The sequence below is a fragment of the Puma concolor genome, chromosome A1 (genome assembly GCF_028749965.1).
Source record: "Puma concolor isolate L17-30 chromosome A1, mPumCon1.1.hap2, whole genome shotgun sequence".
Taxonomy (NCBI): domain Eukaryota; kingdom Metazoa; phylum Chordata; class Mammalia; order Carnivora; family Felidae; genus Puma; species Puma concolor.
Window position 1 is genome coordinate 19,143,786 of NC_141667.1, and position 19,608 is coordinate 19,163,393.

Sequence of the window (19,608 nt, forward strand, 5' to 3'; positions counted from 1 at the left end):
GACTAATTTCATCGCTTTTAGTTTTTTTTTTTTTAATTTTTTTTTTTCAATGTTTATTTATTTTTGGGACAGAGAGAGACAGGGCATGAACGGGGGAGGGACAGAGAGAGAGGGAGACACAGAATCGGAAACAGGCTCCGGGCTCTGAGCCATCAGCCCAGAGCCTGACGCGGGGCTCGAACTCACGGACCGCGAGATCGTGACCTGGCTGAAGTCGGACGCTTAACCTACTGCGCCACCCAGGCGCCCCCATCGCTTTTAGTTTTAAAGTTATATAATTCTGGTTGAACATTAAAATGTCAACATTGTCTATTTGTTTTACAATACCAAAATATCAAATAAAGTTAAATTAATATTCACATAATAAAAAATTTACTGGTAAATAAGTAAAAAGAAAATAATTACTGTAATATTCTTGAAGGCAAAAGTAATGCCACCATTATTGTCAACAAATACAAACTTAGCAAAAAAAAAAAAAGCTGATACTTTTTTCCTTTCTATATTCTCGATCATTTTCTAAGTGCCATTGTACTTTTAAGCAGATAGGTTGCTTTATTCTTTCTCTTGAGCTAGTATTATTACTTGTAATTAATTCTGTTGTACATCCTTAACATTAATAAACCAGTGTCCTTTTGGATAGGATATTACTTAATAAATAGTTTCGTGAGAAGGCCAAATGAGGTTGGACTCATTGCTTTCATATCTCGTTCATATGTAGCAAAAATACTAAATACTATTATATATGTGAAAATAGGGGTAAATCAGCATCGAGTGGAATTACACACATGAACACACGGACCAGTTTTTATCTTTCTTAATAGCAGAATTTTGATAAGGACAGCTAGTTTTTCTTGAATATTATGCAGACTACATCATTTGGAACAGCACTTCTATGGGCTGCGTAGGTTTGGGGGCACAGGGACCTGAGGGCAGAGTAACCTAAAAATGGAGAGAGAGGATTTTACACAGTACTATTGTCCAGATAATTGTGGGCAAGTTATTTAAGCGTTAATATAAGCCATGTACATAATAGATACAAACTTTTTTTCTCTTTTGCACTATAATTAATCAGTAATGTGGCTTATCACAAAAATGCAATAATTTCCCCAGTAACTTTGTTATATTGCAAGGATAATCAGATTAAAGCACACCACTTGCTATTGCAGGGTAGCCAGGCTTTATTTCTATATCAAAGTAAATTTATGTCTTTTTATCCTTTTCCATTATTCAGTTTCCAACAGAATTAAGAAAAAGGAAATCTTTGTTATTGTCCTGCTGCTTCTGCTGGGTGATGGGGATGTTTATTTTAAAAGTGTACTTTCTTCCAAGTGGGTCATTATTTATCAGACTTTGCCATTCAGTGGAGAGTGACTCGCTGAAGAGCTAAAACTTTAAGACTGTTTTGAAACCATTTCATCTAAAGCCAAATATGACTGAAAATCATACATCTTTGACCCCAGTAGAAGACCCGAACTTGTGTGTGTTCAGTGACCTTGAAATGACTACTTGGGTGTTTAAGGACCACCCACCTGGTTGTACAATACGGATAGAGTGAGAAAAAGGCTAATTGTGCACTTAAACCACCATGCGGTGGCTAATATATTTCCTTAAGGGAGCATAGAGAGCTGCAATTGAAAATTATTTCTGACTTACGAGAATGAAAACAACTTGCCTAAGATTCAAACATAGTCTGCAGTAAAAATGTGTTTGATAGAAATACAGCAGGAAGAAGAAAACAACTCTGTTGTTTTGCCCCCTCGAGCAAAAAAAAAAAAAAAAAAAAAATCAATTTGCTTCTGTGCTAATTGAGTAGAGACATCAGCAATCAGGCAGCAGTGTTTTTATTGTGTATTTTTATCTGCAAGGAAAAACACAGATAAATAATACAGCTTCATTCCATCTCAACATAGTTTGCATCATGTTTACAAAATGACTGATGAAACCAGATGTCACCATACCATAATATTCTCTAATTGTTCACATTATATAAATATATGTGTGTGTCTGTGTGTGTATGTGCACGTGCCTTTGTAGCTTGCTTTTTCAAGTAAAATGAGCAATACTTTCTATGAAATTAAAATATAATGTCAGTATAGAAACGAGTAGGCTATCTATCTTATGTAAAATTTTTCATGTTGTTTTTGGAGGCAGTAAAGTGAGAAAACACACTCTTTTTTTCCTTGACCACCTATTTTTTTTTTCTTTTATCACCTCACCTATATCCCTATAATAGTTAAAACATATTTATTTTAACATCTGAGGTGTTTAAGCAGGTTCAAATTAATGGGTGATTTGTAATTCATGTTTACAAGGAACGAGTTGATCATCCTCAATAGTCTAATCAAACTTTGGATTTAGCACTGCATAAATATGTTTTGCTCATTATTTTATTAGTTTTAGAATTTTAGGTAGAAAAATGGAAGATGATCATTGGCAGTTACCATAAAATTGTAGATATATGTGAAAAAAATCAGGAATGATTCTGAATGCCTACTTAGACCCTTAGTGCAGGCTGCTTTGAAGTTAAATCTGGTAAAATATTTTGAGATATTTAACTTGCTTTTCTTACATAGCTTTGAGTATATTTTAAAAAAAAATTATCTCAGTCTGAGGTCTATCAATAGTTTTATTAAGTCTTAATGAGCTATAACAATATCTTACATGCTTTCTAAGTTTCTTTTTTGTTTTAATAATCAACAAAAAGCCAGAGTGGAGAACATTACAAACCAATCAAGCAAAAAAGAAAAACTGTAATAAACATTACCCACTTCTTCCTATTGAATTTTGCATACTTTTTAAAAAAATCATGGCCACTTAACCACAATACACATGAGCAGTATATAAAATGGGTAATATCCCAATTCACAGGGTGACAAAGATGTCCAATGCATTCCTAGAAATTATGTTTTCAGATGGGTCTTTATTTATTTTTTTTTTTTTAATTTTTTTTTTTCAACCTTTATTTATTTTGGGGATAGAGAGAGACAGAGCATGAACGGGGGAGGGGCAGAGAGAGAGGGAGACACAGAATTGGAAACAGGCTCCAGGCTCTGAGCCATCAGCCCAGAGCCTGACGCGGGGCTCGAACTCACGGACCGCGAGATCGTGACCTGGCTGAAGTCGGACGCTTAACCGACTGCGCCACCCAGGCGCCCCAGATGGGTCTTTATAAGATGACTTTCAGACTCACTGGTACTTTCCTTCCCTCAGAGATTTGTCACTCAAAAATGTAGATGAAGAGCTGGAAGCTTCTAGTGAACAGAAAAACAAAATAACTCTTCTGAAATGGAAAGTAGTGGAAGATAGAGTCTGCGTATGTGTTTCTTCCGTTAATGTTTATTTTTATTATTTTTTATTAAAATTTAAAAATATTTATTTATTTTTGAGAGAGAGAGAGGGAGAGAGAGAGAGACGGAGCATGAGCAGGGAGAAACAGCAGAGAGAGAGAGGGAGAAACAGAATTGGAAGCAGGCTCCAGGCTCTGAACTGTCAGCACAAAGCCCGAAGTGGAGCTCGAACTTGTGAACCCTGAGATCATGACCTGAGCCGAAGTCAGACTCTTAACCAACTGAGACACCCAGGCGCCCACATATATGTGTTTGTTTTTTTTTCATATATGTGTTTTTAAATAGTGTTCCTCTTTAGTTAATTTGGGCAAGCACCAAAGTTTAATGCCATAATAAATGTCTGACTTATTTTTAGATTTGCTTTTGGCCTTTATTCCAGTAAAGATCTTTCTTAGTCCTTCATATTTTTTCCTTTTCTTTTTTTTCCCTAATGTCTTTCATCTAGTATAGCATTTACAATATGATTTGATAACAAATGCTAACCTTTCAATGTATCGTCCTTTTTACTCCAAGTCAACCTCAGAAATGATGACATTTCCAAACAATCAGATCTTTCTACCAATCCCAGGATCTAATAATTGTTTCTATTTCTATTAAGCACCAAAAGAAAAAAACCCAAAACTTTCAGAGATAATTTGTTGAAAATTATTGATACTCTCATTTAGTCTTATTAATGTTTGTTGTACATAAAGTAACATGCATTGTTCTGTGTATTTCACACTGATAGGGTGTACTTCATTTCTCTTATTCCTTGTTTTTATGAGGGACCTTTTTCTAGATTCCAACCTTTCTATGTCTTAATTTTTTCTTCATTGGGAAGAAGGAACTAAGCATCCTTGGCTGAGATTCTCTTGTTCCCTTTCTGTGGTTTGACTGTTCACAAAGAGGGGGCTTAAGGTTGGCTCACCACCATTTGGTAACTATTAGACTTAATATTTCTATCTTTCTGCCTGTGACTTAATAAGAAAGTTTAATGTTGCGATGGGACAAAGAAGGTCATCTTGACTTCATATATAGGTCACTCCCCACACTCTGATTTTGTCATAATGAAACTAATATTTTGGGGGCAGCTGGATGCTCAGTCGGTTGAGCATCCTACTCTTGATTTTGGCTCAGGTCATGATCTTGCAGTTCATGAGTTCGAGCCCAGCATCCAGTTCCATAATGACAGCACCGGAACCTGCTTTGGATTCTGTCTCCCTCTCTCTCTGCCCCTCCTCTACTTGTGGTTTCTCTCTTTTTCAAAAATAAATAAACATTAAAAAAAAAACACTAGTATTTTGAACTGATTTCTCTGCCTGTTTCTCAGATAGTTCTAAACATGATGGATGAATCAATCACTAGGTAGCATCCCCTCTACATGCATTATTAAAAGTAGTTCAAAGCACGCAATAAATGGTGTTGATGTAATAAATCACCTTTAGGCCAAAATGGTAGCACAAATTTTAAGGTTAATTATATTTATTTATATGTCTTGTTCATTTATTCATGATTTATCTCATTTTGGTAAATGATTCTTTTGTGAGAAAATTTGAAGCTATGAACCAAAAGTGGTATTTTGTGCGTTGATGATATTTTATTTCCAAATTATAACTATTTATCATCATCAACTTTATGAAAATATATATTGTACTGAAAAGATCTGCAAAAAGAGATTTTAATAAGTCAGGGCATAAAATGTGTTATATATAGTAAAAGAAGTTTGTGGAACAGGATCAATCTATTCTCCTTATTACAGATTTTTGCATTAGTTTCCTATGACTGCTATAACAAATCACCACAAATATAGTGGCTTAAAATAACACGACCTGATTATTTTACAGTGCTAATGGTCAGAAGTCCAAAATGGGTTTCGCTGGGCTAAAGTCAAGGTAGGTAGTACCGAGCTCCTTCTTGAGTCGCTAGGGGAAAATCCATTCATTTGTCTTTTCCACTTGCCATAAGCCACCTGCGTTATTTTGCACCTGGCCTCCTCCTCAACCTTCAAAACCAACAATGGTCAGTTGAGTCTGTTTCAGATGACATCCCTTTGACTTTGCTTTCTTTGCCTGATTTTTTAACTTATAAGGAGTCAAGTGATCACACTGGGCTTATCCAGATAATCCGGGCACTCTTCCCTTTGAAAATCCTTAATTAGGGGCACTTGGGTGGCTCAGTGGGTAAGTGTCCCAGGTCAGGTCATGATCTCCAGGTCCATGGGTTTGTGTCTCCCTCTCTCTCTGACCCTCCCCCACCGATGCTTTGTCTCTTTCTGTCTCTCAAAAATAAATAAACATAAAAAAAATTAAGTAAAAAAAAAAGAAAAAAGAAAAATAACATTCTTAATCACATCTGCAAAGGTTTTTGTTGTGGTTTTAGGTTTGTTTTTTTTTTTCATATAAAATAACATATGCACAGCACAGGTTTTGGGTATCAGGATATGGACAAACTATGGGGAAGTGCACTTTCTTGCCGGCAATGATTATAATACATACTCTCAAATTTCCTCTACCCCAAATCCATTGTTCCTTACATATCCTCCATTACAGAAGCCAGAAAAGCGAACACTGCCTTGCCTGATATTTAACCATTGAACTGGTAGTGTGACCCACTTCTGGTCCATACAAAGCACATGAGAACTAGCTTTGAGAAGGATTATATTCTCCCAATAAGAAAGAGGAATATAAAGCAAGGGTCCACCTTGGATTGGCTCCTATATCCTGCCTTTGACTCACCCTGAGGGCAGGACACTTCCAGGATGTAAGCATACATAAGAAACCCGGAGACATGGCTACTGAGCCCTGACCTTGAGTCTGAATTGACATCAGCAACCATATACATGTGTACCTGCTATTGTTGGAAACAGATAAAAACTTATTTTTTTCTCCAGTGTGGTCAATTTTTGCTGTCATTTTCAGCCTACATATTTTCAAAATTAATTTTTACTGTTCTAATATGCACAGTGATTTTTCACGATGGAAAGTGTTAGCAGACTAGGAAGGTAAGAATATTTGATTCCAATATAGTTGATAGTAAGTTATTTGACTTACCCCTACAGAAAAGAGACACATGTTGGGAAATGCTGTATCAGATTCAGACAAGGAGATTGAGAGTTTATCTTGTTATACCATTTATGACATATTCAAAATTGTAACCTTCATTTTTCTAAATTGTAAGCTAAGAACTCAATGAGCTAATCTATTATCATAGAATTGTTATAGAGCTCATCGATGTCACTCAAAGTTAAACATGTTTTAAATCATTGCAATTTTTCAACACACTTTAAAAACTGATGTATTTTGTTGGTTGGGTTAATAGATTTTTCTCTTTTGTTTCATTCATTGGCAATATATTACCTACCTTGTAGCCTGTGATGAACACATACCATTTGAATTAGAAGCATAAATAAGAAATAAGTCAATAAATAAAGTAAAATACACTTTCATATGCAAGGAGATTGGCAAATTTAGGCATTGTATGGTTTTAAATCCAATACCAAATACTTTAACATTCATCACACTAAGACTGAAAGGCTTCTGGGAACTCCATTAATGAAACATCCGTTTAAATGATGCTGTGTGTCTTCTGAAGCTGTTGTTAAAGCCCATACAGCTTCTGACTCAGTCTGATGAAATCCTTGCCCTTAAGGACTGTCCTCAATTGGCTCTCTCTCAGAATACAGTTGTCCTATTATAATAGCCCAAACCTCACACCTGCAATGTCATGTACACACAGATGAGCTGAATGCAGAAGCCTGACATGTGAGTGGGAGAAGCCAAGATTGAAACAGATTCACTAGCTTCAAATTTTCCTTCCCTACATGTTCACATTCTCCTAGTAGAAGTCCCAGATATCATGGCACCCAGACAAACCATCCCTGTTATATCCTTTTGGAAATCCTCTTGGAATGTGTGACCATATTAAAATGTTTCCTGCTGTGTGCCATTAAGTTGTGGGCTGGTTTGTTATGGAGCGATTTATAACTAAAATATACATATAATATATAATATTAAATACAGATGCCTTTATCGAAGTGAAGCTTTAAATTCTGGCCTTTAAATTTTGAAATAAATTATTTTAGTTTAAAAATGTAGTGTGATTACCAAAACATATAATTGCCTTGATTTCTTCCTGTTACTCGGCACATCTGTGCTTTCAATGTTGTTTATAGGATAATTCGGATTTTTTTCAAATAAGCATGGTGTTTTAGTCATCTTTGCATTCCCATTGTCTAACATGCTGATGTGCACAAAACAGGTCCCAAAGATGTGTTTGGTAATGCCAGTAAAAGATACTTGCATGTAAAATAGTGGTAATAGTTTACCAATAGTGACTTGTGCCAATCAAGTTACTAAGTGGATGTATTCCTGCTTTCAAGAAATAGTAGTAAATAACATAAAAACATAAGAAAATAAGCATGCACATAATTGTATACCCTAACTCTAGCCACTAAATGTATGTGGGACTTCTAGGGCACCTGGATGGCTCATTTGATTAAGCAACTGACTTTGGCTCAGGTTCATGAGTTCAAGCCGCATATCGGGCTCTGCTCTATGAGTGTGGAGCCTGCTTGGGATTCCTGCTCTCTCCCCTCTCTCTGTTCCTCCCCATCTTGTACTTTCTGTGTCTCAAAATAAATAAACTTAAAAAAATAATAAAAGGAATATGTGTGGGACTTCTAAGCCAGATTCTGAAGACCACATCCACACATACACTCACTCTCTATTAAGGTGCAGAGACAACCTACCCTGAGTGACAACGTTATCATTTGTTCCTTGTTTTACATTAAGCTATCCTGTTGAAGGAAGTTAGAAATGACCTGGTTAAATAATGGGATTTCAAATGAAATCCATAGTTTGGGAATGAAGATAAAGTATATGCAAGAAATCTAAGAAGAATTCTGAGATGAAGTGTGTGTGTGTGTGTGTGTGTGTGTGTGTGTGTGTGCATGGTCTTCTACAGAATTCTATTTAAGGGAAGCCCCATATATATATTTTATCCTCACCAAAAAACTGTGGATTTTATTTGAAATTGTGGCCAGTGACCCAGATGTCTCATTCTTTAACCCAGGCAGCTTCTGTTTTCCTTCAACAGGACAGCTTAGTGTAACACAAAGAGCAAATGAATTACAGGGTCACTCTGAAGATAGGTCACCTCTCCATCTTAGGGGCAGTAAAATGATTACTTGCTCAGTCAATGAAGAGCAGCAGCTGATCAAGACCAAGCGTCAGGGAGAGTTTTCAGACTCATTCCAGCTGGCAAAATGAAAATCTATATTGGGACCCCCGGGACTTGAAGAGAGAACAAAATTGCTTTGAGCCACTGTGGTGGCTGATAAATGGCACACTAAGAGAAAAACATTAGTCTCTTGACCCACCTGCCTAAGTCTAGCTAAATTCAAAGGAAATATGCACCTCTCTGGTATGCAATTGAGTACCTAATTTATTCCCTTTCACCAGCACAAATATTCTTGTGTTCATAATTCATTGTGCACGAAGGGATAAAATAATGTGATTTGACAATGTTGAGTATGGATAAATTCTCAAAAAAATTACATGTTGAACAAGAACATAACATGAAAAATTATGTGTGAATATAATTAATTTTTAAAGGGCAAGTTGCATATAAAGGAAATATCTTTGAGATTACAAAAAAGAAACAGAGGGATACTTTATCTTTCCAGACTTTTCAGAGGTATGAGATTCAAAGAAGACATAATCAGGAAAATACCCAAGGTTGTATTCAATGAAGGTTTTTTAAAAGATATATTCAGTATGTGCAATGAATCATTCAGTGCAATTGTTAAATAAGTCTAAATCAGCCAGAAACAGTAAAATCAATCTAAGTTTTGGGCTAATTTAGATGTCTTTAGGGACTAAATCAGCTTTGATAGAGACAATAAGTCTCTTTGATTATTATTTTTAATATAAAATATTGTCCCAATCTAATATTAATATAAAACAATAGTTAAAATTGTCTACTGCATGTAAACTTAAAGAAGTAACAGGTGCTTCAGGGTGGCTCAGTTGGTTAAACATCCGATTTCAGCTCAGGTCATGATCCCCCAGTTCTCAGGTTCAAACCCTGCTTTGGGTAAACTGCTCTCAGTGTGGAGCCCACTTCGGATTCCCCTGTCCCTCCTCTCTCTGCCTGTCACCTGCTTGCACTCTCCCTCTCTCTCAAAAATAAATAAACATTTAAAAATAAAAAAAGTAAGCGACCTAAGGTTACTATTTTCTTTTTCTATTTTTTTTTTTTTACTATTTTCTTTTTCTATTGAGCACTCCCTTTCTCTAACTTTTAGAAGAAATATATAGTTTAATGATTAATGATTGCATAAAGAAAACATTGTTGCTGGAGTTTAAAACTTTTTCACATAAAGTACATTAGATACTTTACAAAAACCCTCAATATGTTTTTGTTGTTGTAAAACCTTTTTTATATACTTTATTTAATATTTGAGAGAGACAGAGAGAGAGAGACAGAGACAGAGCATGAGCAGGGGAGAGGCAGAGAGAGAGAGGGAGACAAAGAATCCGAAGCAGGCTCCAGGCTCCAAGCTGTCAGCACAGAGCCTGACGCAGGGCTGCAACTCTCCAACTGCGAGATCCTGACCTGAGCGGAAGTCGGATGCTTAACCTACAGAGCCACCCAGGTGCCCCTGTTTTTATTGTTTTAGAGCCAGAAAGCATATTTCATAAGCACTGATGAAATGCGTCAGGAGAATGAAGATGTGACCCCTGCCTTCCTTCTTTTTGAAGAATGTTTGTAGCAGTTTGGCGTTTCTTAACTTCCAATATTGGCTGAGGGGACAAGAGATGAGCTAATTTTTCTCTTTATTTATTACTTTATTTTTTTTTAATTTACTTTATTCTATATATTTACCTTATTTGCTATTTACCCACAGATCAACAGAAGCTATACTTGAGAAGTTATACTTCAGGTATGGCAACAGAGGAAACTTGCTCACACTTGGACTTCATTTAGATGATGAGATTCTAGATTTTGAGCTCCTGTCGCCATGAGGCATGCTAGGCACTTTGAGAATGGGTGAGTGTGCTTTGTGTGTGGGAAGAACATAAAGCATTTGGAGCAGGTGGAGGATAATAGCAGCCACCTTTCACCTCCAAAACTCCCCGGCTTCCCGTACTCACACCCTTGCCTCCTGTCACTTCGGCGATAGTCTCAGGAGAGACCAAAACCACAATCCCAAATGAGTCATTCCGGGACTCCTGACCCTTAGTGATTATGTGACATAATAAATGTTTGTTAGTTTAAGCTGCTGTGTTTCAGAGAAATTTATCATAAAACAACAATCAAGCAACTTCGTTTCCAACTCCATTCTGTCTTCCAGATAAAGTTTGGCTGAATTAATTCTGATGCCCACCTATATCTGTGGTCACAGACAGAGAAGAGTTCAGTGAGAACAATGCATTCTAGAAACATAAAATCCTCCAAATTGTGAAGTACGGCAATATGTGACCCTTTGCTTTTTCAAAATTTCATTCCTTGAGGGAAACTAAAGTCTCAGGAGGAAATTAAAAATTTCTATAAATGAAAACATTTTCTTTTTCTTAAAGAAAAACAAAATAAAACAAAGAATGAAAACTCTCCTTGGTCTCAGATATATTAAAGTTACAAAAAAGAAAAAAAAAAGAAAGAAAGAAAAACATCTACTCCTCCATTTCTAATTCTACCCTGGACCTGATGAATTTCATTCATTTCTCCACAGTCTCACATATTCCAACTCAAATCTCTCATGTGTCATATTTTTTCCCCAAATTATTGGACTGTTGATAGGATAAAAAACAGTTCCATAGACAAGCCTTACAGTCATAACGTTTAGAAAGAACGGACAAATCCCAGAACCACTATAGTAGCTTCAAACCAAAGCAACATTGCCCTTAATCAATTACCATTTCACAAGATAAAGCAGTAACCCTGGAATGTTATACATGTTATAACCCACATCCACATTGCTTTTGCTCAACTTTCACTTGAACTTATAAATAATATTATTCAAGGAAAGGAAATAGACTAATAGAGGTAAAGCAACTATAGCAAAAAAAGCAAGAGAAAGGCATTTTGTTTTAACTTTGTAAGGAGGCAGGTCAATTTGTTTTTTTTGTTTGTTTGTTTGTTTTGTTGGTTTTGGTTTTTGACCGATGCTTTTAAGATTCCCTAGGTAAGAATCCTTTATAAAACAAATAAGAGGGCTTTTTTTTCCCCAACAAATTAGGGTAACTCTAGTTGCTGTAACCAACCCCAAATTTCAGTGAATTAATGTGATAGGGTTTATTTCCCATCAGATTATAGTCCAACGTGGCGCCTTCCAATTCACAGGTGACTTTTCTGCACATAGTGATTTGGGAATCAAGGCTTCTTCCTTATATCTTGTAGCTCCCCCACCCCATAGGAACCTCAGGGTCACCAGTCAAAAAGAAAATATGATGATGTAGAGGGAGAACTCATTATTTACCTGTCTTAGCATCAATAAATATACTTCATTTGTACTCACATGACCACTTCTAGATGCTTGAAAGTCTGAAGAAAAATATGCTCTTCTACTTGCTGGGGAACTTCTTCTCAATGACAGTGCCTAATTGTGGAAACACTAATGTTAATGAATATTGGCCTCTCTCAGCTTCACTATGTTTCTTGTATTATAGTAGTGGTGGTGTTTGTTGAATGCTTACATTTTTCCACTTATATTATAGATATTAACAAAATTAATCTTCAGGACAATCTTATCAGTTCAGTATTAGTTTGCCCCACTTTATATGTATGAATGCACTAAGGCGTTGAGAAATTAGCTTTCCCCAGGCACCTTTCTAAAGATGAAAAAGCTGGGAGTCAAAATCTTGCAGCCTAGTTCCAACAACAACAACAACAACAACAACAAACAACAACAACAACACCTTCTCTTGATGTCTCTTATATATAATTAAAATATGGTGTCTAATTCTCTTTATACCATTGCCTTACCAGATGCCCAAGGATGAATTAAGACTCCGCTCACATTTGCAGACTACATGCTCTGTATTTGTAATTATAAACTCTGTAAGCCAAGCTCAAGTTCACAGACCCACAATAACATTTTCAACCTACTCATTATAATTTTCTACATCCTTTGCTAGATTACAGGGCCCTTATGGATTTTGCTATGGTGACTATTTCTGACTAACTCCTCCCCTGGGGAGAATCTCTCTTAATTTCTGAACATGAACAGCCCTTAAGTTTGCTTCCAAATTCAAAGGCTTTGGGAGTCTAGTAAAGACAAATGGGCCTTAGCTTTGAATCTCTTGGTCCTTAACCAATCCTCTGTCTTTCAGTGGCTTCAGAAATAATGCTTTTCTTTGCATTGAATCCAAGACTGGGTTTATATTTTGAATTTCTGTCAGAAATTGTCTACTGTCAGATTTTTGTCTACTTATTTATTGTAGGTCCATGAGAATTGTTAAGTGTCATAAACATTTACATTGTTCCTTTCTGCTGCATATAAACACAGGTCTGTGGTTTTTGCTAAATACTGAGTTTCCCCCTCTTTTTTTAACTTGCTGTTATTCTGCATCACATTTTTTCCTGTGTATTTCTCTCCAAAATTTGACTTGTATGTTTACATTTTTAGACACAGCAAGTCAATGGATTTGCTTTTTAAAAATACCTTGTTGTAGCAAACTTTGCCCATTTGCAAACCCCTGTCTAGGGTGAATTGATCACAGAGGGATTTTTTAAACAGCAGAAATCTTTTCAGAATATAAACCTGATCACATGAATCTCTGCTTCCCCTTGTCTTTAATAATTTTCACACAGGTTTAAAACCCACATGATCAGCTCTCTGTCTACTTCACCAACAACAAACTCTCACTGAGGAGTAACACATAGGGAAATATCAAAATCAAGGTAGAAGACAAAAAACAGATGCTACAGAAATTTGAAGATTCTGGTACCTGTAACTAGAAAAATATTAAGTGTGACCCATTTTCTGAGATAATGGGGATGAGATCTTTAACATATCTTCTTAGGGGAGACCCAAGTTAACCCATAACACTCTCAGACCATATGAAATCAAATTAGATGGTAATAACAGAAAGACAGCTAGAAAGTTTGCAAATATTTGGAACTTACAAAATATACTGAAAATATAGCTTTATAAAATGTAAGAGGATGCAGCAAAAACTGGGCTTAGCAGAAAATTTATGTGATTAAAATGCATATATTAGAAAATAAAAAGTCTATAATCAATAAACTAAGCTTCCACATTCAGCAACTAGAGAAGGAAAAATAATTTAAGCCTCAAGCAAGAAGGAAAAAAAAAAGAAACTAAAATGGAAATCAATGAAATTAAAAATAAGAAAACAAGAGAAAATTGATGTAACCAGAGGCTGGTTTTCAAAACGCAAAATATCAAAATTCAATTGTATTTCTCTCTGTTGAAAGATGTCAAGACTCTGCAAACTGATCCATAGGGTCAATGTAATCCCAGCATCATTGTTTCTTAATTGAAATGCTTTTATATTTATAAGACCGTGGCTTAGCACACCCTTCTGAAAAACCAAGGTGAGAACACATTACTGGATACTATGTTAAATGAGACAGTGAGAATTTGTACAAATATGAAAACAGTGACCAATGAAACATAATAAAGATTCAGAAATAAATAATACACCTAGAAATGATTGACTTATGATAGAGCTGCCTTAAAGAGAGATGGGAAAGAATGGTATTTTTTAAAGAATTATTTTTTGGGGGCGCCTGGGTGGCTCAGTCGGTTAAGCGTCCGACTTCGGCTCAGGTCATGATCTCGCGGTCCGTGAGTTCGAGCCCTGCATCGGGCTCTGTGCTGACAGCTCAGAGCCTGGAGCTTGTTTCAGATTCTGTGTCTCCCTCTGTCTCTGACCCTCCCCCATTCATGCTCTGTCTCTCTCTATCTCAAAAATAAATGTTAAAAAAAATTAAAAAAAAAAAAGAATTATTTTTTTAATAAAATGCAATGTATAGAACAGAAATGGGCACTGGGAATTGTCAAACTGGTTAAAAGAATATCTGCATGTGAATTAAAGAGCATCCTTTTAGATCAACTTGAAGACGCTGGTAAGCCATGCTAGGTACCTGTTAACATTTTGCCCACTTATTTCCTTTGTAAACTGGCCTTTACTCACATAAACCACAATGATTTTGGTCTGTTGGCTTTCAGTCTATAAAACAAACTCAGTTTTCTAAAACTGATCTTCAAAAACATACAGAAAATCAATTCCAATCTGGAAAACTTTCATTAAAGGCATGAATTTTGGAAGTGTTACATTTTCTAAGGGATATTTCTAGCATCTTGTGGGTAATATAATAAATAAGTCACAGTGGCTCTTCTGTTTTGTTGTTTTGTTTTGCCTATTTAAATAACCTTTCAGATGAATTCTGTATCATTGTAATAGCAATTTCCTGGCTAAAGTTTTCAAATGTAAGAAGGTGAATCAAATGGCTAAAGGCCATGTCTTAAACTAGCAAATAAAATAGTCTGGCAACTGCCTAAATTATTTTCAAGCATTTTGGCACATCTCTATGTAAAAAAATGGTTATGGTTCCAAGGGTTTTCTGCAGACAGAATCATTTGTCAAACTGTAACAAAACTTTTTCAATTTTTATTAGGAAAGTTATGAAGCTGAACTACCGAAGTCACTTGCACTATCTGGCGGTTAAAAAATATCTAGGGAGAGTGAATGCTTTCATATCTCTGTACAAGTGTAAGCATATGTGTATGCTCACGAATGCATTTTAAGCACCATTAATGCCGATAAAGGGTGGCACTGCAGTCATTTTTCATGAGTGGTGGTTTCATTGATGCGGTCTCTCTTGAACAACCCTCCTCAGCTCATGTGCCTTGCAGAAATAGCTCAGTATGTTCATTCATCATTTGAATGATGGTGGTAAAACCTCCACTCTTTTTTTCTCCTATAGAACTAGTGTATTTTCATGGGCTGTGCTTTTTAAGCTCATTAATAGCAATGATGTTGTATGGTTGTCTCCAATTCTTTCCATGGGCCATTGCTCACATCATAGGAGGCAATAAAAGGCAGGAGGTAGAATATGGAAAAGGAGGGGACCCCTGGTGTGTTGGGGTGGTTGAGGTGACAACCAACCACTTTACATTATCATTAAGAAGCCAAGGAATATACAAAGGGAAGATGAAAGGTGAGTAAAATGAAGCAATAGAATAGATCTCTCTCTCTCTCTCTCTCTCTCTCTCTCTCTCTCTCTCTCAATTTAGACTACTGTGTAGCTACCACATTTTCTGTGGCAGAGCAATCACTGCAGGTGGGACATTACTTTCAGCACTCCAGACTAGATCGCTGCAATATGCTCTATTTGGAGTTCCCTTGGAAGACCTCCCAGAAGCCTCAGATAATGCAGAGTGCAGCTGTTGGAGATCGTTAGCATAAATAGATTTGGCTTAGCTGGAAGCCTAAGGCTTGGAACCAAAAATATATGTTTGAACTCAAATGTTAGCTCAAAAGCTGGGAAATTAAAAATAAATAAAATAATAAAAAATTAAAACATTCAGATTGTACATTTGGCAGATAAAAGACTTAGGGGCCATTCACTTTGCTTTATTCCTAAAATAAAAAGTAGAATTCTTAGGTAAAGGTGGAAATTGTATGCAGTGTTTTTAGTCAGATAATCGTGAGCTTTTCTGTCACGATTTTGAGTTTGAGTGTGCGTGTGTGTGTGTGTGTGTGTGTGTGTATGTATTATAAGATTTATGTAAAATATGTATAGAAATTGACAAATAATAGTAATTCAAAGTCATGCTTGTTAGAAATACAATAAGCAATGTTCTTATTTAAATTATACTAAAATCAATAACACTTATGTTTTTAAAAATGATTCACCAAAGAACACCTTATTCCTTAAAATCTTAGTTTTTTTTAAAAGGAGGTCATATTAAATCAATTGGTTTTACAGTAAAAATAACATTTAAAAAATTTTAAGCCTTTAAAAGATCTTTAGTGCCATTGATTCACTTACATTAAATCGATAAAGACAAACATTTAAGTACTATATAGTGCTAGGTATAGTAAGTACTATATAGTGCTAGGTGACTAATGGCAGGAATTTAAGAGCACAGACAAAACAAAGTACAAGAATATATCCTGGTCCTCTTTTCAAAATTGCTGAGATAAGAAAAGAAAATAAAGTTTTAAAAATTTTATTATAAAATGTGTAAGGCTTGATTTGAAACATTTATAATTATATAACATACAGAACACTAAAATCTTCAGACTGCAGTATTTGTACTCAAGGTTTTCTGTTGTCTACAGCTGAACACTTATTTTAATTGAGATTTTACTGGTGTATCTTTCAATTTGACAGTGACTATTTTGTGAGTAAGCATTATTATTTTTTTCATAAATATGTAATGGATGACACATAATTAAAAATAAAAAAATGAGTAAGTCAGCCTCAAAATTGAGGTTCTGTATTTATAAATCTAAGTTGTAGAAAACTAAAAATGTCTCCAGAAATCTGAATTAATCTTATCTGATTAGACATAACTGTGAAAAAGTTTCCAATCAAGCCTATGTGGATTATAAATTGAAGAACACAGTAGCAGTGACAGGGACTTGTTATTAATTGAAATATTTATGATATTTACATTATAATAAATCCAATCATAATATTGTTTCTGACTCACCACCACCACCAATATAAAGACAAACCAAAAATTGACTAGAATATTCATTTTTAGGAATTATCAAAATTAATATATTTTGTTTGCATTGAAAACCTTTGGGTAACTTTAATGATTGTTTTCCTTTCCAGGGTTCTTTTTCCCCTGCCCTTTCCAATGTTCGTAAGACCTCCACATGGTTCTTATCTAATAGCTCACCACCATAAGTCAATATATATTAAGGACAAAGAGATGCCCTAAAGGGCTATTAATTACTTACTATTTTAACATTGACATTTCAATAATTTTTGAAAAACTGTTTCTATTCAGTTAAAATTTATATCTCTTTTTTCCACTTCCTTTAATATTAAATTATATCCTAAATACTTTAACCTATCATTAAAAAGTACAATTATTATGCATATGTAGAATTAAATATTTCAGTTTTAGTTATGAACAACATAAAGGTCTTAATTTCATTTTTCTTCAAATTTTACTAATATGTTTCAAATTATCTTTAAAATGCTCATGGGGCGCCTGGGTGGCGCAGTCGGTTAAGCGTCCGACTTCAGCCAGGTCACGATCTCGCGGTCCGTGAGTTCGAGCCCCGCGTCGGGCTCTGGGCTGATGGCTCAGAGCCTGGAGCCTGTTTCCGATTCTGTGTCTCCCTCTCTCTCTGCCCCTCCCCTGTTCATGCTCTGTCTCTCTCTGTCCCAAAAATAAATAAACGTTGAAAAAAAAAAATTAAAAAAAAATAAAATAAAATGCTCTGGTTAGCGATGTGGTAAAGAATCTGTACCCTAAAAGCTATAAAACACTGATGAAAGAAATTAGAGAAGACATAAAGAAATGGAAAAACTTTCCATGTTCATGGATTGGAAGAACAAATATTGTTAAAGTGTCTGTATTACCAAAATCAATCTACATATTTAATGCATCTCCATCAAAATACCACCAGCATTTTTTTCACAGAGCAACGCAAAGCTGGAAGGATCACAATTCTGGACTTTGAGTTATATTACAAAGCTATAGTAATCAAAACAGTATGGTTCTGCCACAAAAATGACACATAGCTTAATAGAACAAAAGAGAAAACCCAGAAATGAACCCACAACGATATAATAAACTACTCTTTGACAAAGTAGGAAAAAGTATTCAATGGAAAAATGGCAGTCTTTACAACAAATGGTGTTAGGAAAACTGGATAGCAACCTGCAAAAGAATGAAACTGGACCACTCTCTTACATCATATCAAAAAATAAACTCAAAGTGCTTTAAAGACCTTGAGACAGGGGTGCCTGGGTGGCTCAGTCGGTTAAGCGTCCAACTTCGGCTCAGGTCATGATCTCGCGGTCCGTGAGTTCGAGCCCTGTGTCAGGCTCTGGGCTGATGGCTCAGAGCCTGGAGCCTGCTTCTGATTCTGTGTCTCCCTCTGTCTCTGCCCCTCCCTCTTCATGCTCTGTCTCTGTCTGTCTCAAAAAAATAAATAAATGTTAAAAAAAATTAATAAAAAAAAAAGACCTTGAGACAGAAAACCATCAAAATCCTAGGAGAGAACACCAAGAAGAGACCTTGGCCATAGCGACATCTTACTTGATATGTCTCCTGAGGCAAGGGAAACAAAAGCGAACATAAACTAATGGGACTTCATCAAGAAAGAAAGCCTTTGCACAGCGAAGGAAATAATCAACAAAACTAAAAGGCAACCTATGGAATGAAAGAAGATATTCAGAAATGACATAATGGATAAACAGTTAGTATCCAAAATATATAAAGAACTTATAAAACTCAACACCCAAAAAACAAATAATCCAGTTAAAAGTGGGCAGAAGACATGAATAGCCATTTTTCCAAAGAAGACTTACCAGTGGCCAACAAACACATGAAAAGATTCTCAACATCACTGATCATCTGGGAAATACAAACCAAAACTACAGTGAGTGATGTGTATACAATCAACTATTATTCATCCATAAAAAAATGAAATCTCGCCATTTGCGACGATGTGGATGGAGCTGCAGAGTAATATGCAAGACAAAATATGTCAGAGAAAGACAAATACCATGTGATTTTACTCATAGGTGCAATTTCTGAAACAAAACAAATGCTCATGGGGATAAAAAGAGAGAAGCAAACCAAGAAGTAGATGCTTAACTATAGAGAACAGACTAATGGTTACCTGATGGGAGGTGAGTGGAGTGATGGGGATTAAGGAAGGCACTTGTGATGAGCATGAGTTGTCGTATGGAAGTGTTGTCTCACCAAACTGTACACCTGAAACTAATATCACAATGAATATTAATTAATTGGAATTCAAATAAAAAACACTCTAGTTAATATATTCCAATTATGCCTCTTTGATTATGTCCTTAAGTATTAATATCATATCATATGTATGAGTCTTTTTACATTTTTCATATTTGAGACTGACTAATCTCACATCACACACATGGATAGAATTGCATTTTCCAAATGTTTGTTTTTAAATAGTAATATTCATACTTTGGACCAAAGAAGTCAGAATTATAAGCATTTAACAACTTAAATTTTCAATGTTGAAATGAACTCATTCTGCAAAAATAATTAAAAGCTCTGAATAAAATTTCAAAATTATTT